The 20,930-nt window shown below is 45.6% G+C and overlaps 1 pseudogene; it reads left to right on the top strand.

Moving 5' to 3' along the window:
- Positions 1 to 1,199: 1,199 nt before the first annotated feature.
- On the top strand, positions 1,200 to 1,319 carry LOC134946296 (5S ribosomal RNA; annotated as a pseudogene).
- The last annotated feature ends 19,611 nt before the right edge of the window (positions 1,320 to 20,930 follow it).

The raw sequence follows: 20,930 nt of genomic DNA, 5'->3' as shown, positions 1-20,930 counted from the left end.
TAATTTGACCTTCACTTCAAATACTAACGACAAGTCAGTCGAATATCTGGATTTGGTATTAACCGGTGAGAATGGGGGCATCACCACCAAGAACTACATAAAGGAGGTGGATATGAACAGTTATCTACACTACCGAAGTAACCACCTCCAGAAGTGGAAGGATAACATTCCGGCATCACAATTCTCGAGGATAAAGAGGAACTGCACCAATCCAAAAGACTGTGATGATCAACTTAAAATCTACAGTAAGAGGTTCCAAGACAAGGAATACCCCGGGCATATCGTGGAACAAGCTCTGGAAAAAACAAGGAAGGTCAACAGGGTCGAACTTCTGAAATACAAACCAAGAGACGCCAAAAAAGACTCGGTCGCCTTCATCACCACCTATAATCAACATGAGAAGAACATCAGGAAGTCGCTCAAGACTCACTGGAATATTCTTCTCATGGATCCTGTCCTCAAAGACCTCCTACCGCCCGAACCAGTCATCATCTTCAAGAAATCTAGGAACCTGAAGGACCACCTTGCACCCAGCCTACTTAAGGAGAAGTCTACCAAGAGCTCCACTATGCCTAGATGTGTGGGTTCTTTTAAATGCGGGAAATGCAATATATGTAAGTTCCTACATCCGAACCGGAAAACCTTCAGCGATATGGAAGAAAAGGAACTCTACACTATCAAGGAATTCATGAACTGCAATACCGTGTCCGTCATCTATTTGTTGGAATGTCCTTGCAAGAAGAAATATGTGGGCAAGACCAAAAGACCATTAAAGATGAGGATCCAGGAACACATAAGGAATATAAAGAACAAGGTGGAGAGCCATACTGTTTCCAGACATTTTACATCATACCATAACTCCAACCCAGAGGACCTCACATTCAAAGCGATTGAGCTGGTGCGCCTGGGAGAGAGAGGAGGAGACCTCGCGAACAAACTCTCAAGAAGGGAGATGTACTGGATCTTCCAGCTCCAGACCCTGCAACCCGTGGGTCTGAATGAGAGCTATGAAATCGCACCCTTTCTATGAGGTGCTGTATTCTTCCGTATTCCTCACTTGCCACACAGCTCCCTCCGCACGTCCCTCCTCACCTCACACTCCTTATGGATATTTGTGTTACATTAAAGTTTGTTAACAAACTAGGTTTTTTGTGTGTTTTATGTGCGATCGGGTCATGGCATTAAGATGTTTACCTCTCAAGTACAGTCAAACCACACTGGTACGCCCAATCTCGTTCGATCTTGGAAGCTAAGCAGTGTTTTGGGCCTGATCAGTACCAGGGAGGGGGACTGCCTGGGAATATCAGGTACTGTAAGGACTGACAAATAACATCGAGCTATCCAGTGACCTAATCAATACCATAAGATGCTATCCAGTTAACTCCAATAACACATAATTATCCAGGTTTTACTTTACTATCACCAGTGCACTATATTGATTTCACAAAATACATGTGGGTCATTACTGTAAATTCCCCTCACTATGTGGCAGCGAATATCTGCAATTACTCCTTTTAAACCATCATATATCCCTAAACTCACATTCACCTGATTGCCACATGCACTCCATGATATATCCTCTCTATCTATATGCACTCTGCCTTAATGCATTGTTTTTTACTATTGGATCTCAGCCTGTTTTAACGTATATTTTTCTATGTCATGTATCTATATATATATATATATATGTAAATATTTATCTGTTATGGTTATTTATATTTGTATATATCTATTTATTTGTATATACAATCATATGAACCAGCACATTAGTCTTCACCATTTTCTCTTTGCTTGTTACATGGTCCGGTTTCCATGACTACCGATGGAATATGAAACTATGTCTCCAAGGACTCCTTAAAGATGGCCACTACGTTTTCCTATGTTTCCTATGGGGATTGTCATCAGTAAAATGGCCGCCGCAACTCCTGGCACTAATGGACATGTAGAACATGGGAACCTGGACTAGACCTGTCGTGAACTGTAGAGACTGCAGACGCGAGCGCAATGAGCGGATGACGTCGCCGGCGCACGCGCACTAACGTAACCGGAAGTGGGGCGGAAAAGCCCGGAGTCACGTGACGCGTCCCCTCCGTCACCGGAAGTGTGGCGGAAGTGCCGCAATTTAATACAAAAAGTACATTTCTGGACGTTTATAACACTGTTTCAGCCCAAAAACCACTCGTTTTTTATGTCCTCAACATCATGTTACCCCCTATAGCTTTTATCTATGTACCAATTAAGTGTTCTTGTTGTTCTGTATACCGCATATTTTAATTATACCACATGACTAGCTATGACATCACCAACCCTGAGTCAGTTCATCAGGGGTATAAATAGGCGTAGTACCTCATTCTGTCCGTACCCTTTGAAGAAGTCAGCTGTGACGAAACGCGTTGGGCTCCCTGTGGTGACCCCCCTGTGCCTATTTTAAAAGCTAAGTTAGAACTCCTTACTTTTTACTAAGACATTTGCATTCTTAAGATTTTACTAGTAGTTTTATGTTTTAAACCTACTTTTATGTGAGTAATAAACTTGTTTATATCATTATATAGTTTTTTGGCTTTTAAATCAATCTTTTAACAATTGCATTTTAAATCACACCAGTCGCCGGTACCCTTATTCCCCCATTTTTTAAATTTTCCCAGCAGTCCTGTACCAGTACTGCGTTCTTAAGGGTTGGCAGACACCTTGTAGTAAGGTTGCGTGTGTTTTTTAATAAATTTTAGCATTTTTATTCACTTTATACTGAGAACCCACCTCACAAGTGGCGCTGTCTCAATTCCCTTTTCTACATATATATATATATATATATATATATATATATATATAAAAGTGGCCACATTCATCTCAAACATGACGTGCTGGCCTGCGACTATATATATATATACACATACACACATCGCAAAGTGTGTGGCATGTCATTAATGCATTATAAATTGCGAAAGGCACAAAGGTTCTCCCAAGGCACCCAGCTATCAGCAAATGTTTTTACCTTTTGGATTACTACAAGACCGTTTCCACCCGTAAGCCATTCTCACTGAACTTTGGCACAAAGCACTTTGTGAGCACAGACACTTTAAGCACACGGACACTTTTCTAAGTATGGTTTCATCAAGTAGAGACGGAAGGGACCACATGTCTTTCATTTTACAGTGTGATACACATGAGACTTTAAGTTTTTCGGACCTGGAGGCAGAAAGCATTTTAAATAAAGAATCTGCATTTACGGAAGATACCTGCACCAGTGCAGAGGAAGCATATCGAGACCTGCTGAAGCTTAAAAAGCGGGAATTGGATTATCTACAGTATACCACAGGCGTACCCTGTCTGACTACTACAGGGCTAAACAGCTTCCAAGGGGATTCAGGGTACAAAACACCCAGACAATTGGCAGATTTAACGCAGTCTTCTGCAAGAAGTGGATCGCGGTTCTAAATAAATGTGCCATGGATTTAATCTTTCTCGTGATTGAGGAATCTACATGGGAATACAATGTTACAAAGGAGAAAATTCAAGAATTTGAAAGAGAACATGCGGCATTATTTACACAATTGGATACCCTTCTTTTCAAATTATCCAGTCAGGTGGAGAAATATAAAGTCGGATTGCTTAAGTTTAAAAGAGAAAAACGACATAAAGTTCAAATGGACTACTCACAGCACAGAGTATATCCCTGGCTAGGAGGTTCAAATAGACCTGACAGAAAGGACAATCCTAGAAAATTCTTTAAATGAAAATCGGGTCCCAACTTTCAGAGTGCATCAGCTAGCGATTCCGATGATGTCAGCAACTACAGCACAACTACAGACACAGGCCGACAAGGAGAGGAGGACAAAATAAAAGGAAAAGGGGGGAGCAAACCTCAGAAGGGGAGGAAACATTAATTTTCAATCTTTTTCGACGAAACCCCTGTCTCAAGCAGAGACAAGGGTACTAAGTAAGGGGTTGTCATATGTCCTCACAAATCAACCGAATGCCTTTAAATGGAAAGTTGATACAGGTATGTATAAATTTAACCGCACATTGAAAATTAAGGAACATTTCAGTAAACAAACTCCACTAAGTTTTTTGTCTACAGTGCCATCTAGAGTTCAAAAATTGGGTCCAATATCCAAGTTCGATCCTGAATCCCACAATGCATTTTTAAAAACTTTCCACAGACTTCTTGAGAGTGAAGGGAAGAAGTAGATTAAGAACATATACCCCAATCTCACGAGGGAGGACAGACAAGCACTGCAATATCTTGGTAATAGACAGGACATCATCATCCGCAGCGCCGATAAAGGAGGATCCATAGTGGTCCAGGACATTGATGATTACAGGACTGAGTGTTATAGACAGTTACAGGATGTCGGGACTTACATTCCCTTAGATGATAACCCTACACAAAGGTATCACAAGGAATTAGCAGAGTTATTGTAGCCTGCTAAATATGAGGGAATTATCTCTGGTGATATCCATAATAAATTGCTGATAAAGTTTCCTATTACACCCATATTTTACACCATAACCAAAATGCATAAAAATGCACATAAACTGCCAGCAAGACCTACTGTGTGCCCGAGGGTTGTTATTTGAACTGTTAGCTATTTATTTGGACACTTACCTCCAACCATGTATACAAAACACATTTACTTATCTGGCAGATTCCAACTTGCTCCTCAGGAAATTTAACACAAGTTCCTGATAATACTTTACTGGCCACAATAGATGTGGCCAGTCTATATACCAGTATCCCACACGCAGAAGGGTTAACAGCGGTGAGGCGCCTTTTGGTGGACAACTCTCCATATACTGAGCAAGACATAGAATTTTTTGTGCAGTTATTGAGTTTTACTCTGACTCACAATTATTTTATGTTTGATGGTAAATTCTTCAGATAGATAACTGGGTGTGTGATGGGGTCGGCAGTGGCCCCATCATTCGCCAACACCTACATGTTGGCTGTCAAGCAGGCACTATTTTTTGAAGATCAGGAAAATGCGCAGAAATTATTAATATACTATAGGTATATTGATGACCTGATCCTCATGTGGACAGATACTCCAAAAGCATTAGAGAAAGTAGTGCTAGCACACAATAATACTGGTAGCCCCATTCAATTGCCTGCACTTCAATGCAGCCGGGTGACAGGGGGAGTGAAGAAACTTCACTCCCCCCGTCACTGCCCCTCCGCCGCCGGGTCACCCGTCGTCCGTATCCGCCGCTGGGCAGCTTGGCGGCGGATCGGCCAATGTGTAGGGCCTAAAAGTTTCAAGACAGGTCTGTTAAACCTATAAAGTCTGTTGATCTTGACATTAATATAAATAATAGCCGGATAGGGCATTTTAGCTAAATGAATATAAATATCACACTAGATAGTTTGAATAAGTATTCCAGCCTTTATGATTTTTAGTATAGCGTTGTAATGAATTGCTATGTCCGACAGATATGGTACATTATGATATGTTTTTTTCATGTAATCATGGTTTTCTCACAAATATGTTGCCATTTGTTTTAGCAACATTCTTACATTATGTGTTGTGTATTTAATGCTTGCAAGTTGAATCAGACACGTTGTAACACTGTTTATTGTATTGTTTACAGCGTTACTCAGGACACGCAGCCCGGACCCGTGACACCACTTCCGCCTGGCTGTCAGAAGCAGGAAGTGGACCGGACAGAGCCGCGGGCAGCGTGACTATGGAGAATGCTGGTGGGGGAGGTCATCAGGGTAAGTGAGGGTATATGTTGTATTTTGTTTCTCTTGAGTGTTGGTATGAAGAAGGGGGGCACGTCCCCAAAACGTTACCAATTATAAACACATCTGTTTGCAAGTTACAAAGTCTCCAAGTGCCGCCTCATTTATTTGGGCTGCGACTATATGTATATATATATATATATCAATGTACAACAGGCAGCGGCACTCAGAAACTCAGCACAGTAAATTAAGTCAAAAACAACTGTGTTTTAATTCATCACTGAAAAGTGATGTGTCACTGCCTTGAGAAGGGGAATAGACACCCGAAACTCATCAGGAAGCAGATGGCAGGAGTGCTAACCTACCTTTTACACCTATGACAATCCAGATCCTGATTTAAAGAAGGTCCTGCAAACCGATTCTGGAGCCAGTTTCAGCGTTCACACCTTGAAAGACCTGATTTTCTACAGAATCTGCCCTGGTCATTCACCTCTCACCCCTTGATGTCACACAGACGAAATGCGTTGGGTGTACCTCATTGACTCTCTACACTAAAGATAAGCTCAAACTCTCTTATTATTTTAGTCTTGACCTTTTTAGTTTTTTCTAGAAGTATTTTTGTCCTTTACCCTCTCTTATATATGTTGTGGATCCCTATATGTGTTTTAGTTTAAAATTATTGTATATTTTTAGAATAAACTTATTGTTATACTATTTATCTAAAAAAAACTCCATTTATATATTTTTGTTTTAAAACATAAATTCTTTGTATTTAGCCTTCTTATTGAGAAATTTACTTTTAGAAACACCATTGGTCACTGATACCCCTATCCCCCATCCATATTTTACTTAGCAGCATTTTACCCATGCTGAGCATTTAGGGGCTAGCTGACACCCTATATCTATAAGGGAGTGGTCTAATTGTCAATAGTGATTTTTTTTATATTGTGTTTTTACCAACGCATGTGGCGCCATACTCCTATTGCTCATATATATATATATATATATATATATATACATACACACACCACAAAGTGTGTGGCATGTTGTCATTAATGCATTATAAATTAAGTCAGTATTTTAAAATATTATTATTATTATAATTATTATCATCATCATTTTATTGCCAATCGTGTTAGAGTGATTTCAAGGTAACTTTTTGGTGCTGATTCCGACTATGACATCGGTTTTGATAGATTGGCTCTAACTTTTGAGATACATGGATGAGAAACATGAAAAACACAACTGTCGACTGACTGGGGGGAGAATATTCTAGACTGATTGAGGATTGAATACCTATATTTGTGTGCCTCACTAATTAGAATGTTCCAATAGATTCCCATATTGTAAGCATGTATTATGGCTATGGGGATAATTCAGAGTTGATCACAGCAGAAAATGTGTTAGCAGTTGGGCAAAACCATGGCCCTCATTCCGAGTTGTTCGCTCGCAAGCTGCTTTTAGCAGCTTTGCACACGCTAAGCCGCCGCCTACTGGGAGTGAATCTTAGCTTATCAAAATTGCGAACGAAAGATTAGCAAAATTGCGAATAGACACTTCTTAGCAGTTTCTGAGTAGCTCCAGACTTACTCGGCATCTGCGATCAGTTCAGTCAGTTTCGTTCCTGGTTTGACGTCACAAACACTCCCAGCGTTCGGCCAGACACTCCTCCGTTTCTTCAGCCACTCCCGCGTTTTTCCCAGAAACGGTAGCGTTTTTTCGCACACACCCATAAAATGGCCAGTTTCCGCCCTGAAACACCCACTTCCTGTCAATCACATTACGATCACCAGAACGAAGAAAAAACCTTGTAATGCCGTGAGTAAAATACCTAACTGCATAGCAAATTTACTTGGCGCAGTCGCACTGTGGACATTGCGCATGCGCATTAGCGACTAATCGCTCCGTTGCGAGAAAAATATAACGAGCGAACAACTCGGAATGACCCCCCATGTGCACTGCAGGTGTAGCAGATATAACATTTGCAGAGAGAGTTAGATTTGGGTGGGTTATTTTGTTTCTGTGCAGGGTAAATACTGGCTGCTTTATTGTTACACTGCAATTTAGATTTCAGTTTGAACACACCCCACCCAAATCTAACTCTCTCTGAACATGTTATATCTGCCCCCCCCCCCCCCCCCTGCAGTGCACATGGTTTTGCACAACTGCTAACAAATTTGCTGATGCGATCAACTCTGAATTAGGCCCTATAGGGGTCATTATGACCTGATCGCTCGTTGCAGTTCTTTGCAGCGCAGTGATCAGGTCAGAACTGCGCATGCACCAGCGCCGCTGTGTGCCAGCACATGGCTGACAGCCGACGGCTGTCGTTGCCTAGCGATCACCTCGGCCTAATTTGACAGGCATAGACGGACGCTGGGCAGGAGGGGGTGGCACGGCGGCCGCCGTTTTGTGGACACGGTCCGGCCAATGCAGGCATGGTCAGACCGTGCAGGGGGCGGGCCGCAGCAGCTGCGTGACATCACACGCAGCCGATGCGACCCGGGCAGTGACGAGTAGCTCCCGGCCAGCACGCAAAAGCTGCGCTGGCCGGGAGCTACTCCTGAAGTGCAAAAGCATCGCCGCTGTGCGATGCTTTTGCACTTCTGCGACGGGGCAGGGACTGACATGCGTCCCCCCCGCATGTCTGTGTTCCTGATTGTAGCTTTGCTAAATTTAGCACAGCTTCGATCAAGTCTGAATCACCCCCATTGTTCGCTATTAATTGGGGGAATCCATTATCTCAAGAACTACAGGCTATTTAAAAAAATTACTTTCATTTCTAAATTCAGCAACCCCAAAATATACTTGGCAACTTAAATAAAAAAAATGTTTGGCTGTGCGAATATTATTATTTTTTGTTAACTTCTCAAATTACTGGATGTTCTATACTGCAGCAGATTTAGACTTTTTAAATATATATAAGCCTTTGGTTTATCCTTAATTTTAATTTTGTCGTCTTGTGAATTTTGTTGGGATATATAACTTAGATGGGAGTGCTCTGCAAATATACATTGTTCTCCAGGCTATTTCTACTAATACATTCTTCTACGAGAGAATGCTTCATTTAAAATGATTCACATTGCATTTAATTAATCTGTAGTTGCAGTTTGTACTTTATAACTGTCAGGAGGTCATTAAAATGCAAATAACTTCACACTTGCCAACAGCCATTAACTGTAGCTGACTATACTTATTAATTCCTTTAAAAGGAGATACATAGAAGTTGTGTTTTTTCATATAATTTATTTTTATGTTGATTACAGTATAATAATAAGCATGTCAAAAGGAGAGCATCTCTTCAAATAATGGTGGGAAAAATATAAACGAACACAATAAGAGCTTGATTATGAAGTGGGAGTAAAGTAAAAAAACGAGATTTATGGTAAGAACTTACCTTTGTTAAATCTCTTTCTGCGAGGTACACTGGGCTCCACAAGGAAAGACATTGGGGTGTAGAGTAGGATCTTGATCCGAGGCACCAAAAGGCTCAAAGCTTTGACTGTTCCCAGAATGCACAGCGCCGCCTCCTCTATAACCCCGCCTCCCTGCACAGTAGCTCAGTTTTTAGTTAACCAGCTTAATGCAGTAGCAGGAAAAGAGACGACAACGGTTAGTAGCCACATACACCACACTCTCACGACAGGAGAAGTGTCAGCGGCTAATGCCATACCAACCCAAAGAAGCTAAGTGCGTCAGGGTGGGCGCCTTGTGGAGCCCAGTGTACCTCGCAGAAAGAGATTTAACAAAGGTAAGTTCTTACCATAAATCTAGTTTTCTGCTGCGGGGTACACTGGGCTCCACAAGGAAAGACATTGGGAATGTCCTAAAGCAGTTCCTTATGGGAGGGGACGCACTGTAGCGGGCACAAGAACCCGGCGTCCAAAGGAAGCATCCTGGGAAGCGGCAGTATCGAAGGCATAGAACCTTATGAACGTGTTCACTGAGGACCACGTAGCCACCTTGCACAATTGTTCAAGGGTCGCACCACGGCGGGCCGCCCAAGAAGGTCCATCAGACCAAGTAGAATGGGCCGTAATGTGAGCAGGAGCCGACCGACCAGCCCTCACATAAGCATGTGTAATCACCATTTTACTCCATCTGGCCAAAGTCTGCTTGTGAGCAGGCCAGCCCCGTTTGTGAAATCCAAACAGTACAAAGAGAGAATCAAATTTCCCAATGGAAGCAGTTCTCTTCACATAGATACGGAGAGCCCATACCACATCCAAAGACCGCTCTTTGGGAGACAGATCAGGAGAAACAAGTGTCGGAACTACAATCTCCTGGTTAAGGTGGAACGAGGAAACCACCTTAGGTAAATATCCGGGATGAGTCCTAAGAACCGCCCGGTCACGGTGAAATATCAGATATGGGGAACTACAGGACAAGGCACCCAAATCCGACACTCTTCTAGCTGAAGCAATAGCCAGCAGAAACACCACCTTAAGGGAAAGCCACTTAAGATCAGCTGAACCAAGAGGTTCAAACGGAGACTCTTGTAATGCCTCCAAAACCACCGACAAGTCCCAAGGAGCCACAGGCGGGACATACGGAGGTTGGATACGCAACACACCCTGAGTAAAGGTATGCACATCAGGTAAGGTCGCAATTTTTCTCTGAAACCACACCGACAAAGCAGAAATATGAACCTTGAGGGAGGCCTGACGCAGGCCTAAGTCCAGGCCCTGCTGAAGAAAAGCCAACAACTTGGCTATACTAAACTTGGAAGCGTCATAATTGTTAGATGCGCACCAAACAAAGTAAGAATGCCAGACCCTATAGTAAATCCCAGCAGAAGCCGGTTTTCGGGCCCGCAACATAGTTTGAATGACCGCCTCAGAAAACCCTTTAGCCCTTAAGATGGAAGCTTCAAGAGCCACACTATCAAAGACAGCCGGGCTAGGTCCTGGTAGACACAGGGGCCCTGAACATGGAGGTCTGGGCGTTGTGGAAGTAGAATTGGACGCTCTGACGATAGGCCTTGCAGGTCTGAGAACCAGTACCGTCTGGGCCACGCTGGAGCTATGAGAAGCAGAATTCCTCTTTCTTGCTTGAACTTCCGAATTACCCTGGGCAAGAGTGACACCGGAGGGAACGCGTACGGCAGCCGAAACCTCCACGGCACCACCAGCATATCCACGAATGCTGCTTGAGGATCCCTTGTCCTTGCTCTGAAAACCAGAAACTTGTGATTGTGTCGAGAAGCCATCAGATCTACGTCTGGAAGACCCCACTTTTCCACTAGGTGTTTAAATACTTCTGGATGGAGGCCCCACTCACCAGCATGTACATCCTGACGACTGAGAAAGTCTGCTTCCCAATTCAGGACTCCCGGAATGAAGATTGCCGAAATGGCCGGTAGATGGCGATCCGCCCAATGTAGAATCCGTGAGACTTCCTTCATTGCCCGACGACTTCGAGTGCCGCCTTGATGATTTATGTAAGTCACTGTGGTGGTGTTGTCCGACTGCACTTGAACAGGACGGTTCTGAATTAAATGCTGGGCTAGGTGCAATGCATTGAAGACCGCCCGCAATTCCAGAATGTTGATTGATAGGAGGGACTCCTCCTTGGTCCACCGACCCTGAAGTGAGTGTTGCTCCAGCACCGCGCCCCAACCTCTTAAACTGGCATCTGTCGTCAACAGGACCCAGTTGAATATCCAGAAGGGACGGCCCCTGCACAATTTTTGGTCCTGGAGCCACCAGAGCAGCGACAGACGGACCTCCGGAGTCAATGAGATCATTTGAGACCTGATCCGGTGAGGCAGGCCATCCCACTTGGCTAGAATCAGCCTCTTGAGGGGGCGATAATGGAATTGAGCATACTCCACCATGTCGAATGCTGATACTATGAGGCCCAGCACCTGCATTGCCGAATGTATCGATACTTGCGGACGAGAGAGGAAGCAACGAATCCTGTACTGAAGCTTCAGGACTTTCTCCTGACACAAGAACAACCTCTGGTTGTGAGTGTCCAACAGCGCTCCCAGATGCACTATGCTCTGAGCAGGGACCAGGGAGGATTTCTTCTAGTTGATGAGCCACACGTGGGCTTGTAGAAACCGGACCGTCATATCTAGATGACTTAGGAGAAGTTCTGGGGAATTTGCCAGGATTAACAAGTCGTCCAGATACGGCAGTATCCTGACACCTTTACGGCGGAGTACCACCGTCATCACCGCCATGACTTTGGTGAAGACTCGCGGAGCCGTTGTTAAACCAAAAGGTAACACCCGAAACTGGTAATGGAGGTTGCCAATAGCAAACCTCAGGTATTGCTGATGTGACGCTGCTATAGGAATATGCAGGTAAGCATCCTGTATGTCCAGAGAGACCATGTAGTCCCCAGGTTCCAAGGCCAGAACTATAGAGCGAAGGGTTTCCATACGGAACTTGGAAACCTTCACAAACCTGTTCAATGCCTTGAGGTTGAGAATGGGCCGGGAGGACCCATTCGGTTTCGGGACTAGAAACAGCGGAGATTAGTACCCCCGGCCCCTCTGCGAAAGAGGCACCTGTACTACGACTCCTGTATCCAGGAGAGTCTGTATCACCGAATGCAGAGTGTTTGCCTTTGTCTGGTCCAACGGGACTGTCTGGCAAAATCGATGAGGGGGTCGGTTTTTGATGGCTATGGCGTAACCTTGAGTGACGGCTTCCCGTACACAGGCATCTGAAGTGGTCTTCAACTATTCCTGGGTATAACCTAGAAGCTGGCCCCCAACCCTGGGATCCCCCAGGGGGAGGCCCGCCCCGTCATGTGGCAGGCTTATCGGCCTTGGAAGCTGGCTGACGGGCCACCCAGGCTCTTTTGGGCTTTGGCTTACCAGGTTTGGAAGTGCGGGCCTGCTTGTTGTACACCTGACCTTTTGCTTTACCTGAAGGACGAAAGGAAGTACCTTTAGCCTTCAACACAGAAGGAGCGGTACTTGGCAGACAGGCAGTTTTGGCAGTAGCCAAGTCAGCCACTATCTTATTTAAGTCCTCCCCAAACAGAATATCTCCCTTGAAAGGGAGTACCTCCAGGGTTTTTCTAGAGTCCAGACCCACAGACCAGGATCTCGGCCACAATATCCGGTGAGCCAGGACTGACGTAGTAGAGGCCTTGACTGCTAGGATACCGGCATCAGAAGCCGCCTCTTTAATATAGCGAGAAGCTGTAACAATATATGACAAGCATTGTCTAGCATGGTCAGAAGAGATTTCAGCTTCTAACTCCAAGGCCCATGCTTCAATAGCCTCTGCAGCCCATGTTGCTGAAATAGTGGGCCTTTGTGCAGCACCCGTGAGGGTGTAAATTGCTTTCAGACAACCCTCCACACGTTTATCCGTAGGCTCCTTTAGAGACGTGACGGTAGTGACAGGTAGAGCTGAGAAAACCACCATCCTAGCCACATGTGAGTCCACTGGAGGAGGCGTTTCCCAATTCTTGGACAGCTCTGGTGCGAGGGGATAGCGAGCCAGCATCTTCTTTTGAGGCACAAACTTCGTACCCGGGTTTTCCCAGGGTTCCTGACGTATATCCATAAGGTGGTCAGAGTGAGGTAAAACTTGTTTAACCACCTTCTGATGCTTGAACCTATCTGGTTTCTTAGGAGGGACGGATGGCTCGGGATCATCCGTAATCTGTAGAATTAACTTAATAGCCTCCAAAAGATCAAGAACATCCACATGTGAACTACCCTCCCCATCAGCCGTATCTGAGTCAGAACCTGTGGGGTCAGTGTAAGTGGCGTCTTCATCAGACGAGGTGTCAGTGACAGCAGTGGATTGTGAGGACACAAGCGCTCGCTTGGAGGACCCCTTGGACTTAGGCGAGCGATGGTGAGACTTTTTAGTAGTCAGGGACTGGTTCAACTTCTTCAATTGGGCAGATAAATCGTCCGCCCACATTGGGTTAGCTGCGGGGACCACATACGGTTGTACCGGCATAGGGGGTCCCATAGGGGGTGTTAGTTTATTAACTAGCGTATGTAGAAACGTGGAAAAAGCGGCCCACGGTGGGTCATTATGTACCTCCGTTGCCACAGTCCCACTCAGGGGCAAGGAGCCCCCAGAACCAGGGCCCACAGCTGCTATATTCTGCTCATAGGGATTTGTGGCTTCAGCTACACCGGCAGTGTGTTGAGCCCCAGAACCGTTACCCTCAGAAGCAGACATGATATAACTTGCAGTATCAGGTAACACAGTACAATTGGCAGCAGCACAATACCTCTTACCCAAATCCCTGCGCAGTGTAGTCAGCACTAGCAGAGATAAAGGAGAGATATGGTGACTAAAATCACAGAGAAAAATACGTATTAAAGTATATCTTTGTGAAAATCCTTTATCAATATAAAACCTGACGCACCAAGCCCCCTCAGGTTATAGAATATAGGGATAGCAAGTTGAGTGAAAGACACAAAATGGACACCACTCAGTTATCTAATGGACACACAGATAGTCACAGTTTGTACAATGCAGAGGTTATTACTAACAATAATACTGAACTGGACTAGCTTATATATATAGCTATATAGTCAATAGATATAACACTACACAGTAAGAACTGGATGTATATCACATGGTAATTGTACTAGAAAACCCTGACTAAATGCACTCTTTCTTAACCAGCACTGTCTAAAAAGGCAGGTTGAATACTTAAGTGTCATGTAAAGTCACAGCACTGACAACTAGGCGGCTTTACACAGGAGGATTTGCCCAAGCAGTCCCAGGAACAGTGAAGCTGAGAGATAATGGTGCCCAGACACTGACAGGGAGTGAGGGAGAGACAGATATGCAGCTCCAGGGCGGGAACATTTGCGGGAAATGGCGCCCTGGGGCTTTGGGAGGGGCTTCAAGTCTAAGCCGTATCCTTCTGCTGGCAAAACCACCGGGTACTGTGGGCTACTGAAAATGGTTTAGAGAGAAAACCTGACCTGCACCCATGCCCTGGTGATCTAGTGGGATCGCCTGTACTGCCACAGTGTCCACCGCCAGCGCACGCGGCCCGCCTCACACTGACCGTGCCGGAACGTGATAAAGACCAGGTTACCACCTCCCGAAGCGCGGCCACGCGATCCTGGAGAGCCCCGTCATGTGTGCCTGACGTGAAGAAAACCGGAGCCTGTAGTTACCCGGCAACCAGGGCTCGGGAGTGTACAGCGCCACTGGGGAGAGCTGGAGCTGCAGCAGTGAATGTCTTCTGACATTTACCACCGCTGCTGCCCTTGAAGACTTCACTTTTTTCTTCAAAAAAAGCTCTTCTTAGGGCTGCCTGGAGCAGGCCCTCTATTATGTGCCTGCTTACTGCAGCACCAACTACAAAACTGAGCTCCTGTGCAGGGAGGCGGGGTTATAGAGGAGGCGGCGCTGTGCATTCTGGGAACAGTCAAAGCTTTGAGCCTGTTGGTGCCTCGGATCAAGATCCTACTCTACACCCCAATGTCTTTACTTGTGGAGCCCAGTGTACCCCGCAGCAGAAAAGGAACTTTGAACAAGGACAAACTAAGGTGCTAATTCAGACTGGATCGGTGCAGCGGCAGTGATTGCAGTCTGAAACCCTTTAGGGAGTGCGCTCGTGCAACGGGCGCACTGCACGTGCACACCCCGGGAGGCCCAGTGAGATGCTAAAAGCATCTCAGGGCTGCGATCACCACTGCCTGATTGACAGGCAGACGCAGGGCGGGAGGGGTCGTGTCAATGGCGTCAGTGGCAGCTGCGTGACATCACATGCAGCCGCTGCGACCCGGGATTTGGCGAGTAGTCACCTACTAGCACAAGTAGGCTGTGCAGGCAGGGAGCTACTCGGTGGGTGCAAAAGCATCCCCGCCGTGCGATGCTTTCGCACCCATGTGGGGGTGGGGGGTGGTAGGGCTTGATATGCGGGACGGACTAGCCTTGTGCTGGGCATCCCCCCGCATGTCAGAGTAACTGATCGTAGATGTGAAAAATTTAGCACATCTACGATCAGGTCTGAATTACCCCCTATGTTGCAATACAAGTGCAGATATGGCTGTGGTGCACTGTCTCAGCCGCATAAATCCGACAACATGCCCATTGTAAGGTTGGTACTGCTTTGGGACTGGTTCTTGCTAGAGGGGTTGTTGCAACTGGTTCCTCTTGAGCACATTGGGAGCTGTCACATCAGATGTCAGCCTCACAAGCCACATCTTTGTTTGACATGGGTACTAAGTTTTGGAAGGCTTTATGGAAGATTGGGCTCAAACTGCACCTAGTAAGTTGCCCTCTACATGAGGTCTCATCCAGTGCCTCTGTTTCCACCTCAATAGTGGTCTTGTTATGTCCTTACTACTGTGGCCCTGGCAGTCCCACCTGGCCATGATCCTGTAGCATTTTCCATAGCTTAGTTATACAGTTTGGGGCACTTGACCAATTAATCTTTGCCATTTGTGGGGGATACCCCTCCTTCTGCTAGTCCACCATCTGTGCTGCCTTTGCGATTCACTTTACTAGTAAGACAGTTATTGCAGGCACTGTTCTTATTGCCTCATTCATCACCTATTTCTACTGTATCTTCCTTGCCATCTGCTTTATTTTTTATTTATTTTTTCTTGTCACAATTCAGAGTGTTTCCCACTCCCTCACCTCCTCTGTTCCTCCTGTTGTACGGATGGTAATGGATCCTCCAGCCTCCTCCATGACTTTACCAGTGGTTGCTCAAGTAGACTGTAGGTTGGAGATTACTCAGGCACTTCAGGTGAGTTGCTGAAAAATCAGGGGAAGTTCAATGGGAGTTTGCTGCTGTGTCGTCCTCGACATCTAGCAATTCATTTAGTACCTTACATAGGAATGCATCTTAGTGGGAAACATGAAGGAAATGCAGCAGGCACAGGTCCAGCAGGTATGCTAAGCTTTCCAGAAATTCTATTGTGAGTAGTTTTGATGCAGCTCAGCAACTTGGCGGTTTTGTATGGTGTGATAACTGTATTGCTTTACTTGCATCCTAGAATTCACAATAGGTTTGGCTCCTTGTTGTGGTCGTTGCACTTCTCGGGCCCTCTTCAACTTCCAGTGACAGGGCAGTGTTATTTTTTAATGACAATCAATGTGCCAATGGTAATAGGTGTCATTTTTTGTCACCTCTTCCTCCTTTGTTTGAGCAATATACCAGAGAAGGATTTCTCCTTCTAAGTAGCAATCTACTGTAGCAAAAAAAAAAACAACAACAAAATGCCACTGATCAATCACTGATGTGTTTTGAGCCACACTGGCTTTCTTGGTACCCAGATCATACTATTGTGGACTGGTTGAATGTGAGTTTTTCTCTTAAGTGTTTTTGACTTCCATTGCTGTGTTAGGCGCCGAGGGTCCGCTCGTCAGTGCGGCCGGCGCCTAGCAACGGGGACGCCACTGTCGGATCGTGTTCCCCGTTGCTGGGTCTAAGTTTATATCATCACTGGTTTCCTGGCTGTGTAGCATGCAGCTGCACGGCATGTTGTAATTATCACTCATCTGTTTCCCTGGCCATGCAGCTTGTCAGCTGCATGGCATTTAATCCAATCAGCCTCCAAACAGCTGATTGGAAGACTCTCTGTTAAAAGCACTCCCAGGACTCCTCACAGACGCCGGTGATAGCTTCCTGTTTGCCTGATTCTGCTGCAGAGAGAGTTCCCAGTCCCGGTCTGTTCGTTTGTTCCTGTTCTCAGTGATCCAGTACTCGGAAGTTACCATCTGTTCCTGGAGTCTGACCGAGCACCTTTAACATCTGGTGGTGTTCGTGAGTCGCGGCGCAGCCGTGTGTTGCGGCTTGTCCGCTACTATTTATTATTGTGTTTATTTTGAGTTCTGGAGCTTTGCGGAGGATTCCGCTTCCACAAGATCCACTCTGGTGTCCAGCGGTGCCGGATAGGAGTGTCGGATCTGTGGATCCTTGGTTGTCCTTTTCCCTGGCGGCTAGTCCGCACATACCTTTTGATTTAGTTAAGTTAGCTTGTAACCCCTGGCTTGGTTGCTTAGTCAGAGGGCCCCTTGTTATCTCCCTGTCTCGGACTTCCCCTTGTCTCCCATTAAGACCTGCGGGGGCATCGGGGTTGGGCAGACATAATCCGCCCTTCGAACGCGGCTGCCATGGGCTCAAGCAACCATAGTCTCGCAGGGGATTTCTGATAACACGGGCGAGACAACGGAGTTAGGGCGCCAGGGGTTACTAGGCTCTCCAGCTCCCACAACCTGTATTTCATTCCTGTACTCAGATCTCTGCCATAAGATCTTCTCCAGTCTGGAGTACAGGAATCGTAACATTATCACCGGCCAGACAAAAGAAAAAATTTCAACAGGAGTTAATTTTTTCACTTATCCAGTAGGGAGAATTTTGTCGGCCTCATGAATCCCACCGGTGTTGGGCCAAATCCTGGCCAGTTTTTGGTTAGTCAGATTCAGGAACTTACCCAGATGGTTCAGGATCTGTCCCTCCGGGTGAGCTCACAGGAAGATCTGTTACGGACTTCCCCGAGGGTCATCCCTGAACCAAAAATGCATCTGCCTGACCGTTTTTCTGGGGATAGAAAACAGTTTTTTAATTTTAAAGAGTCTTGTAAACTGTATTTTCGTTTAAGACCAGTTTCCTCAGGTACGGAGGCTCAGCGGGTTGGAATTATAATTTCTCTGCTTCAGGGGGATCCTCAGACCTGGGCTTTTGGTTTAAAGACAGACGATCCGGCCTTATCGTCTGTAGACGCTTTTTTGAAATCTTTAGGGCTATTGTATGACGACCCTGATAGAGAGGCATCCGCAGAAAGTCAGTTGCGTGCTCTAAGACAGGGTAGGAATCCTGCAGAGAATTATTGTACGGAGTTTCGCCGTTGGTCGAACGACTGTGGCTGGAATGATCCTGCCCTGCGCAGTCAGTTTCGCCTCGGCTTATCTGAATCTATAAAAGACAGCCTCCTTCAGTATCCCGCTCCTGAGAACCTTGATAAACTCATGGAGCTCTCTATTAAAATAGATCGTCGGCTCAGAGAGCGGAGGACTGAGAAAGGGGCATCTGTAGTTTCTTTTCCCTGTGTTTCTTCTGTTCCGATAGACATGGAGGAGCCTATGCAGATTGGTCTCTCCAAATTGTCTCCGGAAGAAAGAACCAGGAGGCAAAATTCTGGTCTGTGTTTGTACTGCGGAGGTAAGGGACATTTTGCCCGTAGTTGCCCAAACAAGTCGGGAAACTTCCTGACCAAGTGAATAGTGAGGGGGTTCACTTTGGTCTACAGCTCATCTCCTCAAATAATTCACTATTGGTTCCTGCTAAAGTTTCTTATGACAGCCTCTGTTCCTCGGTCTCTGCTTTTGTGGACAGTGGAGCTGCAGGAAACTTTATGGACTTAACATGGGCCAAGGCCTTAGGTATTCCTCAGTTAACCTTAAGTAGGTGTATCACCATGCATGGTTTAGATGGGAGTCCCTTATCCAATGGGGTTATTTCTCTATGTACACCTCCTGTTTTGCTCTCGGTGGGAGCTCTACATTCTGAAAAGATTGAGTTTTTTCTTACCCATTGTCCAGCAGTTCCTGTGGTTCTGGGTCACCCTTGGCTGGCCTTTCATAATCCCATCATAGATTGGCAGTCTGGGGAGATTCTACAATGGAGTACCATCTGTGATAAAGAATGTATTACACTTCCTATCCGAGTAGCTGCTGCCAGGTCCGCACATATTCCTGGAGAATACCAAGATTTTTTGGATGTGTTTTCCAAGGGCAATGCGGATATTTTGCCTCCCCATAGGCCTTATGATTGTACCATTGAGTTAATTCCTGGTGTCACGTTGCCTAAAGGAAGGTTATATGCATTGTCTGGTCCTGAAACTGTGGCCATGAATGAGTATGTGAAAGAAAGTCTTGAGAAAGGGTTTATCAGGCCATCTAAATCCCCTTTAAGTGCAGGTTTTTTCTTCGTAGAGAAGAAGGATGGTTCCCTCAGACCCTGCATTGACTTTCGAGCCCTGAATAAAATCTCAGTAAAGAATACTTACCCTCTGCCTCTGATCTCTGTCCTCTTTGATCAGCTACGTTCGGCTGTTATTTTTTCCAAGATTGACCTGAGAGGAGCATATAATCTCATTAGAATCAGATCGGGGGATGAGTGGAAAACGGCATTCAGTACTCAATCAGGTCACTATGAGTATCTGGTCATGCCTTTCGGCCTATCTAACGCTCCGGCAGTCTTTCAGGATCTCATTAATGATGTGCTCCGTGAGTTTCTGGGAAGATTCGTGGTGGTCTATTTAGACGACATTTTGATTTATTCTGACTCTATAGAACAACATGTTACCCAGGTGCGTCAGGTACTTAAGAAATTACGTGAAAATCACTTGTATGCCAAACCGGAGAAGTGTGAATTTCACGTCACGGAGGTATCCTTTTTAGGGTACATTATTTCCCCTCGGGGATTCCGAATGGAACCTAAGAAGCTCCAAGCCATCCTGAGTTGGGCGCAACCCACCAACTTAAAAGCAATTCAGCGCTTTTTAGGGTTTGCGAACTACTACAGAAGGTTTATTCACTCTTTCTCTGACATAGTTGCTCCCATTGTGGCACTCACTAAGAAGGGAGCAGATCCTACCAATTGGTCATGTGAAGCTAAAGTATCTTTTCAGGCCTTGAAACAAGCCTTTGTCTCAGCCCCTGTCCTTAGACATCCCAACCCAGAATTGCCTTTCATCGTTGAGGTAGATGCCTCGGAGGTTGGTGTAGGGGCTATCCTTTCTCAGAAGGATCCAGATTCCCTTGAGTTACATCCTTGTGCCTTTATGTCCAGGAAATTCTCATCTGCTGAATCCAACTACGATGTTGGTAATCGGGAGTTGCTGGCTATTAAATGGGCTTTTGTGGAGTGGAGACATTGGCTTGAAGGAGCGACCCATACCATTTCTGTTTTGACAGATCACAAAAATCTTCAATACATTGAATCAGCTAAGCGACTGAATGCCCGACAGGCTCGTTGGGCTTTATTTTTCACTCGTTTCAAATTCATTATCACCTTCAGACCTGGTTCCAAGAATACCAAGGCAGATGCCCTCTCACGCAGTTTTCTTCCCGCTCAAGACAACAGTCCTGTTACTCTCATACTTCCGCCTTCAGTCATTCAGGCAGGTCTCACACAGGATGTTTTTTCTCAATTGAAGCTGCTTCAACATCAAGCTCCGGGAAATACTCCTGCTGGTCGTCTTTTTGTTCCTGAGTTTTTGAGAGCAACTGTTTTGGAGGAATTTCATGATAGCAAAGTTGCAGGGCATCTGGGAGTCGCTAAAACTTTT

The sequence above is a fragment of the Pseudophryne corroboree genome, chromosome 7, assembly GCF_028390025.1.
Source record: "Pseudophryne corroboree isolate aPseCor3 chromosome 7, aPseCor3.hap2, whole genome shotgun sequence".
Lineage (NCBI taxonomy): Eukaryota > Metazoa > Chordata > Amphibia > Anura > Myobatrachidae > Pseudophryne > Pseudophryne corroboree.
Note: the sequence above shows the minus strand (reverse complement) of the source record. Positions and strands in the feature narration are given on the sequence as shown.